This window comes from Mobula hypostoma, chromosome 6 (genome assembly GCF_963921235.1).
Source record: "Mobula hypostoma chromosome 6, sMobHyp1.1, whole genome shotgun sequence".
In the NCBI taxonomy this organism is placed as follows: Eukaryota; Metazoa; Chordata; class Chondrichthyes; order Myliobatiformes; family Myliobatidae; genus Mobula; species Mobula hypostoma.
In genome coordinates, this window is record NC_086102.1 from 116876322 (window position 1) to 116889388 (window position 13067).

The 13067-nt window shown below is 41.2% G+C and overlaps 1 protein-coding gene across 2 annotated transcripts in view; it reads left to right on the plus strand.

Annotated features, from left to right (window-relative positions):
- Positions 1-13067, plus strand: part of ical1 (islet cell autoantigen 1-like) — a 137663-nt gene that overhangs the window by 67323 nt on the left and 57273 nt on the right. The gene's annotated exons all lie outside the window — the stretch shown is intronic.

The following is a 13067-nucleotide window of genomic DNA, read 5'->3' on the forward strand; positions in this document are numbered from 1 at the left end:
TGTGTGTGTGTGTGTGTGTGTGTGTGTGTGGTGATATCAACCTTGGAGACCTCAGAAGCAAGCTTGTACCACTTTGTTTGACAGTTTTTGTCTTACATTTCATTGGGCTAACAACTTACCATTTTAGGAAGAATACCATCTGTCAAGTGCAATGGTCACATGAGGTTTGGTAAAATCAATAATTTGTATTTGAGATAATGCTTTAAAAGAATATGGAACAAAGCCAGATAATGGAAATAAATACAAATTAGTCATGGCCAAGTGAAAGATGACATAGATTGGAGGGGCTGATTAATCTACCTCCAGTACTACATTTCTGTGTAGGATTTAACGTTATGTGTTATTTATCTACACAGCTGAACGATGTTGAGATCTGATTCAGAGAAGTCCATCTCTGTATGGAACCACATTCTTGTGTCCTGGTGCCACAAAAAGACTGTCCTTCTTTCAACATATGATCTGTAAAGCCACAATTTCATGGGGTAACACTGCTAATTTATATCTGGTCTGTTGATTAATATCCATGGATGATAACCTGGTGCTGTCAAGCCAGAAGTCTCTTCTGAGCGCATTCCTGGCTGGAGATTGAATAGAATCAACTTTTTGTCAAAGAACTAGGAATTAGAGCCATAGAGTTATAGAGTCATGCCACACAGAAATAGTTCCTTCAGTTCAACTTGTCCATGCTGACTGAGGTGTCCATTTGCCTATATTTGGCTCATTTCCCAGTAAGCCTCTTCTGTGCCTGTGCCTGTCCAAGGTTATTGTAAATACTGTTGTTGTAGCTGCCTCAATCACTTCCCCTGGCACCTTGTTGCATTTACAGGCAGCCTTCAGTGTGAAGAAATTGCCTCTCAGGACCCTTTAAAATCTTTCCTCTTTCACCTAAAACCTATTCCCCCCCCCCCCGAAGTTTTTTGATTTCTTTTTCCTGGCAAGAACGATAGTGTGCATTCCCCCTATTGTGATTTTTATACACCAATAAGGTCACCCCTCAGTCTCCAATGTTCCAGTGAATAAAATCCCAGCCTACTCAACCTTTCCATAACTCAGCCCCTCGAGTCTTGGCAACATTCTCGTAAGTCTCTTTTACACTGTTTGCAGCTTCATGACATTCTTTCTATAACAACATAACCAAAACTGTTCATGATACTCCAACAACCAAACAACAGGAATTCTGCAGATGCTGGAAATTCAAGCAACACACATCAAAGTTGCTGGTGAACGCAGCAGGCCAGGCAGCATCTCTAGGAAGAGGTACAGTCGACGTTTCAGGCCGAGACCCTTCGTCAGGACTAACTGAAGGAAGAGTTAGTAAGAGATTTGAAAGTTGGAGGGGGAGGGGGAGATCCAAAATGATAGGAGAAAACAGGAGGGGGAGGGATGGAGCCGAGAGCTGGACAGGTGATTGGCAAAAGGGATACAAGAGGATCATGGGACAGGAGGTCCGGGAAGAAAGACAAGGGGGGGGGGGACCCAGAGGATGGGCAAGGGGTATATTCAGAGGGACAGAGGGAGAAGAAGGAGAGTGAGAGAAAGAATGTGTGTATAAAAATAAATAACAGATGGGGTACGAGGGGGAGGTGGGGCATTAGCGGAAGTTAGAGAAGTCGATGTTCATGATACTCCAGATTTCTCGTCACGATTGTTTCGTACAACTACAACATAACATCCCAACTCCTGTACTCAACACTGACTGATGAAGGTCAACTTGCCAAATACTTTTTCACCACCAAGTCTACCTGTGCTGCTGCTTTCAGGGAATAAAAATTCTCTTCAACAACATTGATTACCCCCACCTTCCCAACACACATGCTAAGTCCATTACTGCATTATAGTAAATTGAGTTGGATTGTCTGAAATGAGGCTGGGCTGTGTGAATAAATGTCAGGATTTGCTTCAAATATGTCATCTGAGATTACTAGGTTGCCACAAGCAAACATTTTGTGCAAGCAGTTAAATATAAAAAAAAATCTGTTACTGTACAAGTATTTAAAAAAAATTCGAACCCTTGCTTCTATGAGTCCAATTGGAATACATTGTAGGGAAGTGTATGGTTACGCACTTTGGTAGAAGGAAAAAGGGCATAGACTATTTTCTAAACAGGAAGCAAATTCTGAAATCAGAGGTGCAAAGGGACTAAGAAGTCCTCATGCAGATTTCCCTAATGGTGAACTTGCAAGTTGAGTGGGTGATAAAGGAAAGCAAATGCAATGTTAGCATTCATTTCAAAAGGACTAGAATATAAAAGCAAGGATGTATTGCTGAGGGTTTGTAAAACCACACTTGGAGTATTGTGAGCAGTTTTGGGCACCTTATGCAAGAAAGGATATGCTGGCAATGGAGAGGATCCAGAGGAGATTCATGAGCAACATCCTGGGGATGGAAGGTAGGGATTATGAGGAGCATTTGATGACTCTGGGCCTGTACTCACTGGAGTTTAGAAGAATGAGGGAGGGATCTCATTGAAACAAATTGAAAGAACTAGACAGAGTGGATATTGTGAGGATGTTTCCTATAATATGAGAGGTGTAGGACCAGAAGGGACAGCTTCAGAATACAAAGACATCCCTTTAGAACAGGGAAGAGGAGGAATTCCTTTAGCAGAGAGTGGTGAGTCTGTGGAAACCAAGTCATTGCACATATTTGAAGCAGAGGTTGATATGTTCTTCAGTAGTAAGGACGTCAAAAGTTATGGGGAGAAGGCAGGAGAATGGGGTTGAGGGGGATAATAAATCAGCCATGATGGAATGGCGGTGCAGACTCGATGGGCCAATTGGCCTAATTCTGCTTCTTTGTCTTATGTTCTCCTCCAGTAGCGCAGGAGGTAGAAGGTTCCCATTTTTGGATGGTCTTCCTTACACTGCTCACTGTGAATCAGATGTAAGTCTTTAAGAGAATACTACGAGGTCTGTAAAAAAAAAAGGTTGACACTCATATTTCTCAGCTGTGACCTACTTTAGAAATGTGGGTTATCTGAGATGACCTTGGTACCATGTCCAAGTGATCTCCACATCAATGAACTCCAAATATTATGGAGTGTGCTGTAGGGTTGATGTATAGAACCTAGCCATTTGTTTGAAATTATGGTTGTTGGATAGCATGACACATATCAGTGGGTCATGAATGTACTTTTGAATGGACGATCTGGCTGAATACTTGCTGTACTGAAGAATCCAAAGAATGGGAAAAGTGATAGTATAAGTTGAAAGTACAAAGAGTCCTATTTTGTATGGGGAGCAAAAAAAAAACGCTGGAGGAACTCCGAAGGTCAGGCAGCATCTGTGGAGGAAAATGGACAGTCAACGTTTCTGATCAAGTCCCCTCATCTGGACTGAAAGATAGAGGGGAGATAGCTAGAAAAATTCCTATTCAAGGGACTTGACCCGAAACATCAACTATTTCCCAGCACAAATGCTGCTTGACCTGTTGAGTTCCTCCAGCAATTTGTTTATTGCTTCAGGTCCCAGCATCTGCAGTCTCTCTTGTATCTTTTGTTTGCATATGGAGTTTTAGTCACCTACTATCATGGAATGTCCACACATGGGGCTTCTGGAGAGTACTAATCTCCCACTTCGTGGTGGGGCTGGCAGCTCTCGGTTCTTTTTAAGGGGCCCTGGAAATGAAAAGTTTACTTTTTCAGGATCTAGAAAACATCGTTCCTAATTGTCTTCTGAAGATCCTAGTTTCTAAAACCTGGGGTGGGTTCACCACTTTCGCTGGGGAGGGGGTGAGGTTGATGTGATCTGGTAATAAATTTATTAAAGGGTACAATTATGAAGTAGAGTTTTTATGTATTCATTACTTGAGTGGAGAATTTGAAGCAGAAAAAGAAAATATTCTGAAGTGGTACATGGCAAAGGATGTTTGGGAAGTTGTGCAATAGAAGACAACACTGTTCCTTGCTAGGAACAGACTGGGAGACCGTTTTGTGGAACACTGTCCGCCAGAGAAAGCAGGATCTCCCAGTGGCCACACATTTTAATTCCACGTACCATTCTGATATGTCTATCCATGGCCTCCTCTACTGTCAAGATGAAGCCACACTCAGGTTGGAGGAACAACACCTTGTATTCCGTCTGGGTAGCCTCCAACATGATGGCATGAACATTGACTTCTCTAACTTCCGTTAATGCCCCACCTCCCCTTCGTGCCCCATCTGTTATTTATTTAATATTATTATTATTAATTGTTTTTTTCCCTCTCTCTCTGCTTTTTCTCCCTCTGTCCCTCTGACTATACCCCTTGCCCATCCTCTGGGCTTCCACCCTCCCCCTTTCTTTCTCCCTAGGCCTCCCGTCCCATGATCCTCTCATATCCCTTTTGCCAATCAACTTTCCAGATCTTGGCTCCATCCCCCCCCACCCGGTCTTCTCCTGTCATTTTGGATCTCCCCTCCCCCTCCCACTTTCAAATCTCTTACTATCTCTTCTTTCAGTTAGTCCTGACGAAGGGTCTCAGCCTGAAACGTCGACTGTACCTCTTCCTAGAGATGCTGCCTCGCCTGTTGCGTTCACCAGCAACTTTTATGTGTGTTGCTTGAAATTCCAGCATCTGCAGATTTCCTCGTGTTTACTGTTCCCTTTCATTGGCTTTGTGCTTCAACCTCCATTTATTATCCTTTTGGAATTTCTTCCATCACACCTGCCTCCTCCAAGTGTTCAGGCACCTTTGGCGTTTAGGAAGGTAGTCAATATTGGTAGCTCAGGTTGAGGCATTTGATGTTGCTGTGTTTATTGAGCTTGGAATTACCAAGCTTGGTAAATGCTGCAATATCAAACGCTACCGAGCTACCAATGTTCACAACTACCCTCAACAACTTCGGGCAAGCAACACTTAAAAGAAGCTGGATGCTGGGAGACATTCGCCTGTTGTAACGTTTCCATGTGAGAGCAACTATATTTTCTACATGCCAAGCTCGGCGAACACTGCACAGCACACCTTTGGCATTATCTTAGAGACAGTCTGGCTGAATGTTGCATTGTGTTCACTGTTGAGCTTATAGCAAGTTTGCATTGTCTACTGTGATTATGGTAACCAGCTTTAAAACTTAACCTGACTCATTAACGACATTGCAACAGTATGTGACAATCCCTTCCACAAGCAGAGCATGTCTCTTGAAATTAATGAACTTCCGATATGTGTTTTTGAGTCAAATGTTCCGGATATAGATAAAAGATCAGAAATAGAAACAAAGCCTTTGCTATCATGGGATTGAAGTGAAAATTCAACAAAATAAAACCAGAGCGTGTTAAAATAGGAAATGTTGCATTATTCAGGAGCATTGGTGTGCTTATTATAATTTTCTTGAGCATTTCTGGAGCTTACAGTAAATTGATTCACTGATTAGCAGAAAGCAAGTGGCTAGAAGCATTGGTTAATTTTGCTGATTCTAGACCAATTATGAAACATTCCTGTACCTTCTACACCTACAGTATCATTAAATGGAGGTGTCAGCATTAGTTTACTGAAGAATGTTGGCTTTGAGCCCGCTGATACAAGATCCACTGTTACTAAGGTTGAAATGTAGGCCCTCCCTTGGTTGTGATCGACTATGGATATTGCGTCCTAGCTGTCTATATGAAGTTCAAGCCAGGGCAGTATGACGTGGAGAGCAAACTGTTGTCCAGGCAGCACCCCCCCCCCCCGGCCCTTCATGCAGCTTATGAATCCAAATGAATGGCGGAGACCAATACATTTTGGCCCTAGCATTGTTGCGGGAGTTGCCATTCAGCATTGAACTCAACATTGGACTGCCTTAGGGACTCCAGCGCTGGCTTTTTCCTTAGAGTTTACTCCCGAAGCCTTTCCCATGAGTGGGTACAGCTGCAAGGTAGTGGAGGTTTGGGATCAGAGTTTTCCTTCTCTTGGATGAGCTGCCAACCATGGCTGGTGAGCCACGTCTGCCCGAAGTGACTGGTCTTAAGCCGCCAGTAACCCACCTTTGCCCCTTTTCCTGTCAGTAGAAACGGTTCCACAGGGCTTAGTAGCTAAGCCACAAGTGAAGGGCAGGAGCTGCAATTGATTGTCAGAGGCTATTTGAGGTGCGAGCCATTGGGAGCGTTTAATAGGTAATGGGAACTTAACCCTACTACCTTCCCTCCGGCTATAATAACTTTAGGGAACCAAGGCTGAAATATTGCTTTGATTTCCCAAGTGTTACCTTTCATAAGACATAGGAACAGAATTAGGTCTTTCGGCCCATTGAGTATGCTCCACCATTCCATCAAGGCTGATTTATTATCCCTACAAATCCCACCTATTCTCCTGCCTTCTCCCCGTAACCTTTGATGCCCTTACTAACCAAGAACCCATCAACCTCCACTTTAAATATACCCAATATGTTAGCCTCTGCATCTGTCTGTGGCAGTTATTTTCAGAGATTTCTTTTGGTTAAAGGAATCTCTCCTCACTTCTGTTCTAAAGGGACATCCTTGTATTTTGAGTCTATGCCCTATAGTCTTATTCGCCTACTACTATAAACATCCTATCCACTCTATCTAGGCTTTTCAATATTTGATAGGTTTTAATGAGATCCCTTCTCATTCTTCTAAGCTCCAGTGTGTACAGGCCCAGAGCCACCAAATGCTCCTCATACATTAACCTTTGGATCACAATGTATCTGTGCAGGTTCAGATGGACATGTTGTTCGCAGGGTATAAGTCAAACAGAAGAAGGGAATTTTCACAATGTTATCTGCATTGGGTAGGCAAGTGAACCCTTTGCTTTAATGCTTGGATGGCCATTCTGGCTGGTGTTTTGGGCAACTGTGACCTATGTGTCCTATGTGTGATGGTGGAGTAGTAGAAGTGATACTGAAGTAGGAGTACTGGAGGTAGTGGTGGGTGGAAATGGTCGGGGGGGGGAAGAAAGAGAAGAGTTGCAGAAGAAGTTTCAAGAGCCTTTTACCAGTGGTAACGGAGGGAGTGAGGTCCTAGAGGTGGGAGCAGGCCGAAGGGATATCTTGCTGTAGACTGGAGCAGAGGGAGTGAGGGGAGTATAGGATTAAGCTGAGCATGACTATAGTGAAACTGAGAAAATGAAGGACAGTGTTCAGAGTAAATTTATCATTAAAATGCATATATGTCAGCATATACTACCTTGAGATTCATTTTCTTGTAGGCATTCACAGTAGAACAAAGAAATAGAATGAATGAAAAACTACACACCAAGACTGGCAATCAACCAAAGTGAAAAAAACAAGCTATGCAAATACAAATAAAAACAAGTCATAATCATTAATAAATAAATTAATGAATAATACTGAGAACAAGAGTTGTAGATTCCTTGAAAGTGAGTCCATAAGTTGTGGAATCAGTTCAGAGTTGAAGTGAGTGAAGTTATCCATAAAAGTTGCTGGTGAACGCAGCAGGCCAGGCAGCATCTGTAGGAAGAGGTGCAGTCGACGTTTCAGGCCGAGACCCTTCGTCGTCTCGGCCTGAAACGTCGACTGCACCTCTTCCTACAGATGCTGCCTGGCCTGCTGCGTTCACCGGCAACTTTTATGTGTGTTGCTTGAATTTCCAGCATCTGCAGAATTCCTGTTGTTTGAAGTTATCCATGCTGTTTTAGGAGCCTGATGGTTGAAGGGTAATAACTGTTTCTGAACCTGGTGGTGTGGGATTTAAGGCTTCTGTACTTCCTTCCCAGTGGCAGCAGTGAGAAGAGAAAGAACATGGCTTGGATAGTTGGGATCCTTGATGATGGAGGTTGATAGGTTGATGAAGGTCTTGGCCTGGAACATAGACTCTTTATTCCTCTCCTTAGATGCTGTCTGACCTGCTGACTTGCTCCAACATTTTGTGTGTGTTACTGTTACTCTGGAAGAAAGTGAAATTCTGTAAACACTGAAGAGAGCATATTACATGATGAATTAATGGCTTCAGCACAATACATAATTGTCATGAATCAAGTAAAAAATTCCCTTAGAGTGTACTGGTAGCAATAAGCTCATGCCTAATAACATCAAAAACAGTTGAATATAAGTTCACTCTTCAGCTTCATTGATAAATGTTCATCATTTTTACATTGCGATTTGGTAGAAAATACTGTTTATTGCAAGGCTAGTGTGTTTCTTAGTTCCAATTTATATGACAAAATGTCCTTTCAATAGTTCTGCAGATTGGCTCATAGGCAAGTGTTGAGGAGTAATATTCCTGAACATTATAAATAAAAGCTTTGTAAATAGCAGACTTTTTTTTCCTTCTTTACGGCTTTTATTATTTATATAAAATCATTTAAATTAAACTATTCAAATGTGCAAAATAAAAACTTGCCAGTAATTTACCTGGCAGCATTTTAGTTTTAAGGAAAATGCCTCTAGGTATCATGCTGTTTGTCACTGGGCTTTGCCATACAGCTTGGCATGAATAATCTGTTTGGCTTTGCAGTAAGATTTGTAAACGTGCTCAGTGAAAGAGAGCTGATTCCTTCCTGCATGCAAGTTCCCAGTGCTTAGTGCCTTAAGCTTCAGCAGTGACTTCTGCTGCACCAAGTATTATCTGCTAAGAATAGCTCTGCAGCTTCTTAGCATGGTTGGACACACTGTTTGCCTGTCAGTTTGCATCAGTATGAAGACCCACTCAGGGAGAAGACGGGGCTGATGACACTTTAGTTTATTCCTACTGATTTTGTTAGCCCCTAATCATACATCCTGTTTACAGACTTCATGAGTATTAATGTAGTCTCATGGTACAAGAAAACAACCTTGCTTAAGCATTTCAACAAACCTGGAGTGCTGTATTCTTGGCAAACTGTTAATGGTGTGATCACAACTTTGGATCTGATCATCAACAGATGCCAGTTGACTTTTGCAGGAGATAAAAATGAAAACATAGGATGCAGAATCTATGAATTATTTTTAGGAGCAAAGATTGAGAACTGATTCTAGTTACCTAAACATACCTACTGAGTTCTGATGAAGGGTCTCACCCCAAAATGTCAGCTCTTTATTACTTTCCGTGGATACTGCCTGACCTGTTGAGCTTCTCCAGCATTTGTGTGTGTTATACCTACTACTATTTTCAAAAGGATTTCTGGTCATACGAGGAAACATTAAAAAAGAACAACTTTTAATACAGTGAAGCATTGAGATAATATATGACTTTAAACCAGACAAGGAGTTGTTTGGATAAGTTGCTTCAAGTTTGGTCCAAGTAATAGGTCTTAAGAAATATATTTGGCGGGTGACGGAGGGAGGGAATCAAGGAGAAACAACATAAGTTGAGATTCAAAGAAGAAAAGGCTGTTGCATCTGGATCTACATTGCATCATTTCTTTCAAAACTTCAAATGAACCTGCATATATTGTATGTAATTACACTCAGCGTCCACTTTATTAGTTACCTCTTAATAAAGTGGACACTGAGTTTATGCTCATGATCTTCTGCTGCTGTAACCATTCCACTTCAAGGTTCAATGTGTCGTGCATTCAGAGGTACTCTTTTGCACATCACTGTTGTCACATGTTATTTGAGTTTTTTGAGTTACTGTCACCTTCCTGTCAGCTTGAACCAGCCTGGCCATTCTCCTCTGACCTCTCTCATTACAAGGCATTTATGCCCACAGGACTGTCGCTCACTTGATGTTTTTTGTTTTTCGCACCATTCTTTGTAAACTCTAAAGACTATGGTTCATGAAAATCCCAGGAAATTGGCAGTTTCTGAGATACTCAAACCACCTAGTCTAACACCAACAATCATTCAATGGTCAAAGTCACTTAGATCATATTTCTTCCCTATTCTTTTGTTTGGTCTGAACAACCAAACCTCATGTCTGCATGCTTACATGCATTGAGCTGCTGCCACGTGATTGGCTGATCAGATATTTGCAGTGGCCTCAGAGGTGTGTAAATAGATTAAACAGCCATTTGATCTAAGTGACCCATTCTGGTGCAATCATCTTTGTTTCATTGTCAAAAGTTGATCTGATTACCTCTAAGTCTGTATGTCATTTGCTTCTATTTTGTGTGATAGCAAGTTCCACATTCTGGGAAAAGGAGTTTTCCCATATTTCGTACTGGATATATTTGGGTCTATTTTCCATTAATGACCCTTAGCCTTGAGTGGAACTTTATCTATATTTATTCTAGTGAATCTTTTAATTATATTTCGATGCCTTAATGAGATCATCCTCAGCTGTCCAGCTCAGGCACCAAACTTGTAACACAAACACGAGAAAATCTGTAGATGCTGGAAATCCAAGCAACGCACTCAAAATGCTGGAGGAGCTCAGAAGGCTGGGCAGCATCTATGGAAAAAAGTAAACAGTTGACATTTCGGGCCGTGACCCCAGTCCTGAAGAAAGATTTCGGCCCAAAACGTTAACTGTTTACTCTTTTCTGTAGACATTACCTGGCCTGCTGAGTTCCTGCAGCATTCTTTGTATGTTACCAAACTTGTAAATTTGTTTTGCACCATCTCCAATAATCTATATCCATGTTTGTAATAGAATGCAGAGTCTAGAAATTTGCAGAGTATGGTCCATGCTGTCGAACCTGTAATATTGGTGGCTTATCCGTCTGAATTATTTGGTGCCTTTTAAATGTGAACTACTGGCACTCTTTAGCAGTAGCAATGTTGCCTGCGTTACACCCTAATCCACCACCAGCACTGCCTTGGAAGAAACATGGAGGAAGTTGTATTGGGATTAGCTATGACATTAGAGAACATATAATATGGAGACAGGTCCTTTGGCCCAACTTGTCCTTGCCAACTAAGATCTAGTTGAGCTGGTCTCATTTGCATGCAAGTATCCCTCTAAACATTTCCTATCTATGTATCTGTCCCGTGTCTTTTAAATGTTGCTATTCTATTTGCCTCAATCATCCTCTGGCAGCTTGTTCGATATGCACACCACCTCTGCAATTAAAATGTCCCTTTGGGTTCCTTTTTCCTTAAACCTCTAGTTTTAAATGGCCTTTCCTCATTTATTCATGGGATTGGGATGTCGTGGCAACCTTGACAATTAATATCTATCCCTGATGGGCCCCAGAGCTATTTCAGAGTACATTAAGAATTGATCATTTGGGTGAATTTCAAATTGCATATAGACAAAGGACTACTGATTTCCTTTTAAGTAAATTTTTCTAGAACAAGTCTGTAGTGTCATGGTTATCATCACTGACTTTTCTTTACTGTTCAAAGTTCAAAGTAAATTTATTATCAAAGTACATATAAGTCACCATGAGATTCATTTTCTTGCAGGTATTTACAGTAGAACAAAGAAATAAAATAGATTCAATGAAAAACTACACAAAGATTGACAAACAACCAATGTGAAAAAACAAACTGCAAATACAGAAAGAAAACTAATAATAATAAATAAATACACAAATAATACTGAGAATATGAGTGTTGGAGACCTTGAAAACGAGTGCAGAGGTTGTGGAATCAGTTCAGTGTTGAGATGAGTGAAGTTAGCTCTGCTGGTTCAGAGACCTGATGGTAGAAGGGTAACAACTGTTTCTGTTTTTGATGTTTGTGACATAAGTTATTTAACTGTAAATTTAAATTTTACAGCCTTCTGGCTGCTACTCAAGAATTCAACTACTATCATTACTTAATTCTGAGTGATATCATAAATTTGAAGGCAATGTGATCCTCTCCTATTTCTTACATTCTTCCAGTGTCCACTTCTTGGAATCCAATTGGAAAAGGGAATGTTTCTCGCATAAGATTCATTGGAGACTCTTAATTTGTTATCATTCTTGGTCCACTATACCAAATAGGCAGAGTTTTCTGCCTTAAATGGCACTTTGAGCCACAGAGTGGGCATTGCTTGCTGATTGCAGTTTATTTGGCGAGTACAAGAATATCAACTCTTGGCAGCAAATGGAACCCTATCTCTATCAAACCTGTTCAGTAGATTAAAATCCTCCACCTTGTCTGAGTCAGAATAAGTTCTGTTACTGAGCGTTCAGGCTAACACTCCCAAGGTATTCTTAAGGAGTTTCTTTCGTTGCAATATTAAAACAAGCTGTCTACTGTCTGTGAAAGGTGTTCTGGTAACTACTTGAAGAACAGCAAAATTCTTCCTTGTTTCAGTATTTAAACCTTCTTCACTTCCTAAAACAAATCATATATGTATGCTTGTGGCTTGCAGTGCACAAATATGCTTCTGCCTCTTTTTGCAATAGCCACTACTGTTCAAAGAGGCCCCATGTGGCACCTAGGCACTAAGGGTTCAGACGACAACTACTGTTCAAAAGTACGTCTCCGAGTGTACAGTGTTAAGTTTATGAAAGAAGCAAGGTAAATAGCTATTAATATATGCACGGTCTTTCCATTCCCCCACTCATGGATGTTGCCATTGTGAAGATCTACCAGTCACTTCCAGAGCAGCGTGATTAGGTGCGCAAAGCATGGCACTGGGACACTGCTAAGGAATAGTGAGAGGGGATAAAACATTTGAGGGAATCATTAAACACTAACAAAAATTATCTCCATATTTTTTGCTGCCAGTCTGAAGTTTGCATTTAAAATAGAATGGGAAACGATGGTCAGAATGGCAGAAATGTTCAACCAGAACTAGTTGCTCTGGAGCCCTGTACTGTCCAGTTCCTCCAGTCAGAAAGTAATTTCCAGGCAACAAACAGAGACCAAGACTATGGGTTTTGATTGATAGCGTTATATGAAGTACATTAAATCAATGTAGGACTTCTATTTTTTATAGTACCTAGAACTACTTAAGACTGTCCCAGAGACTTTATGGAAATAATCCTCACACAGAATGCTAGGATAGATTCATTAAATGTATGTTTTGTGAAGCAGCTGAAGGAGGAAGGGAAGGTTTGTGTTTGGTTGGGGGGGGGGGGAAGATCTCCAAAGCACAAGGGTTTAACAACAGTACCAATGGTCACCATTGACAGCAAAATGAAAATGGAAGGCAGAGAACTAAAACTGGATGAGCATAAACATCTCAGAAACTGTAGGACAGGGAATGTTTCAGAGATGAGGGATATGAAGATCAAGATGAAAACTTTACAACCAGAGGTGCATGGTCAGTGGGTATCCAAAGACAGTGGCGTGCCCACTTGCAGCAGCCACTCTGGATCCAACAAATGGTGTA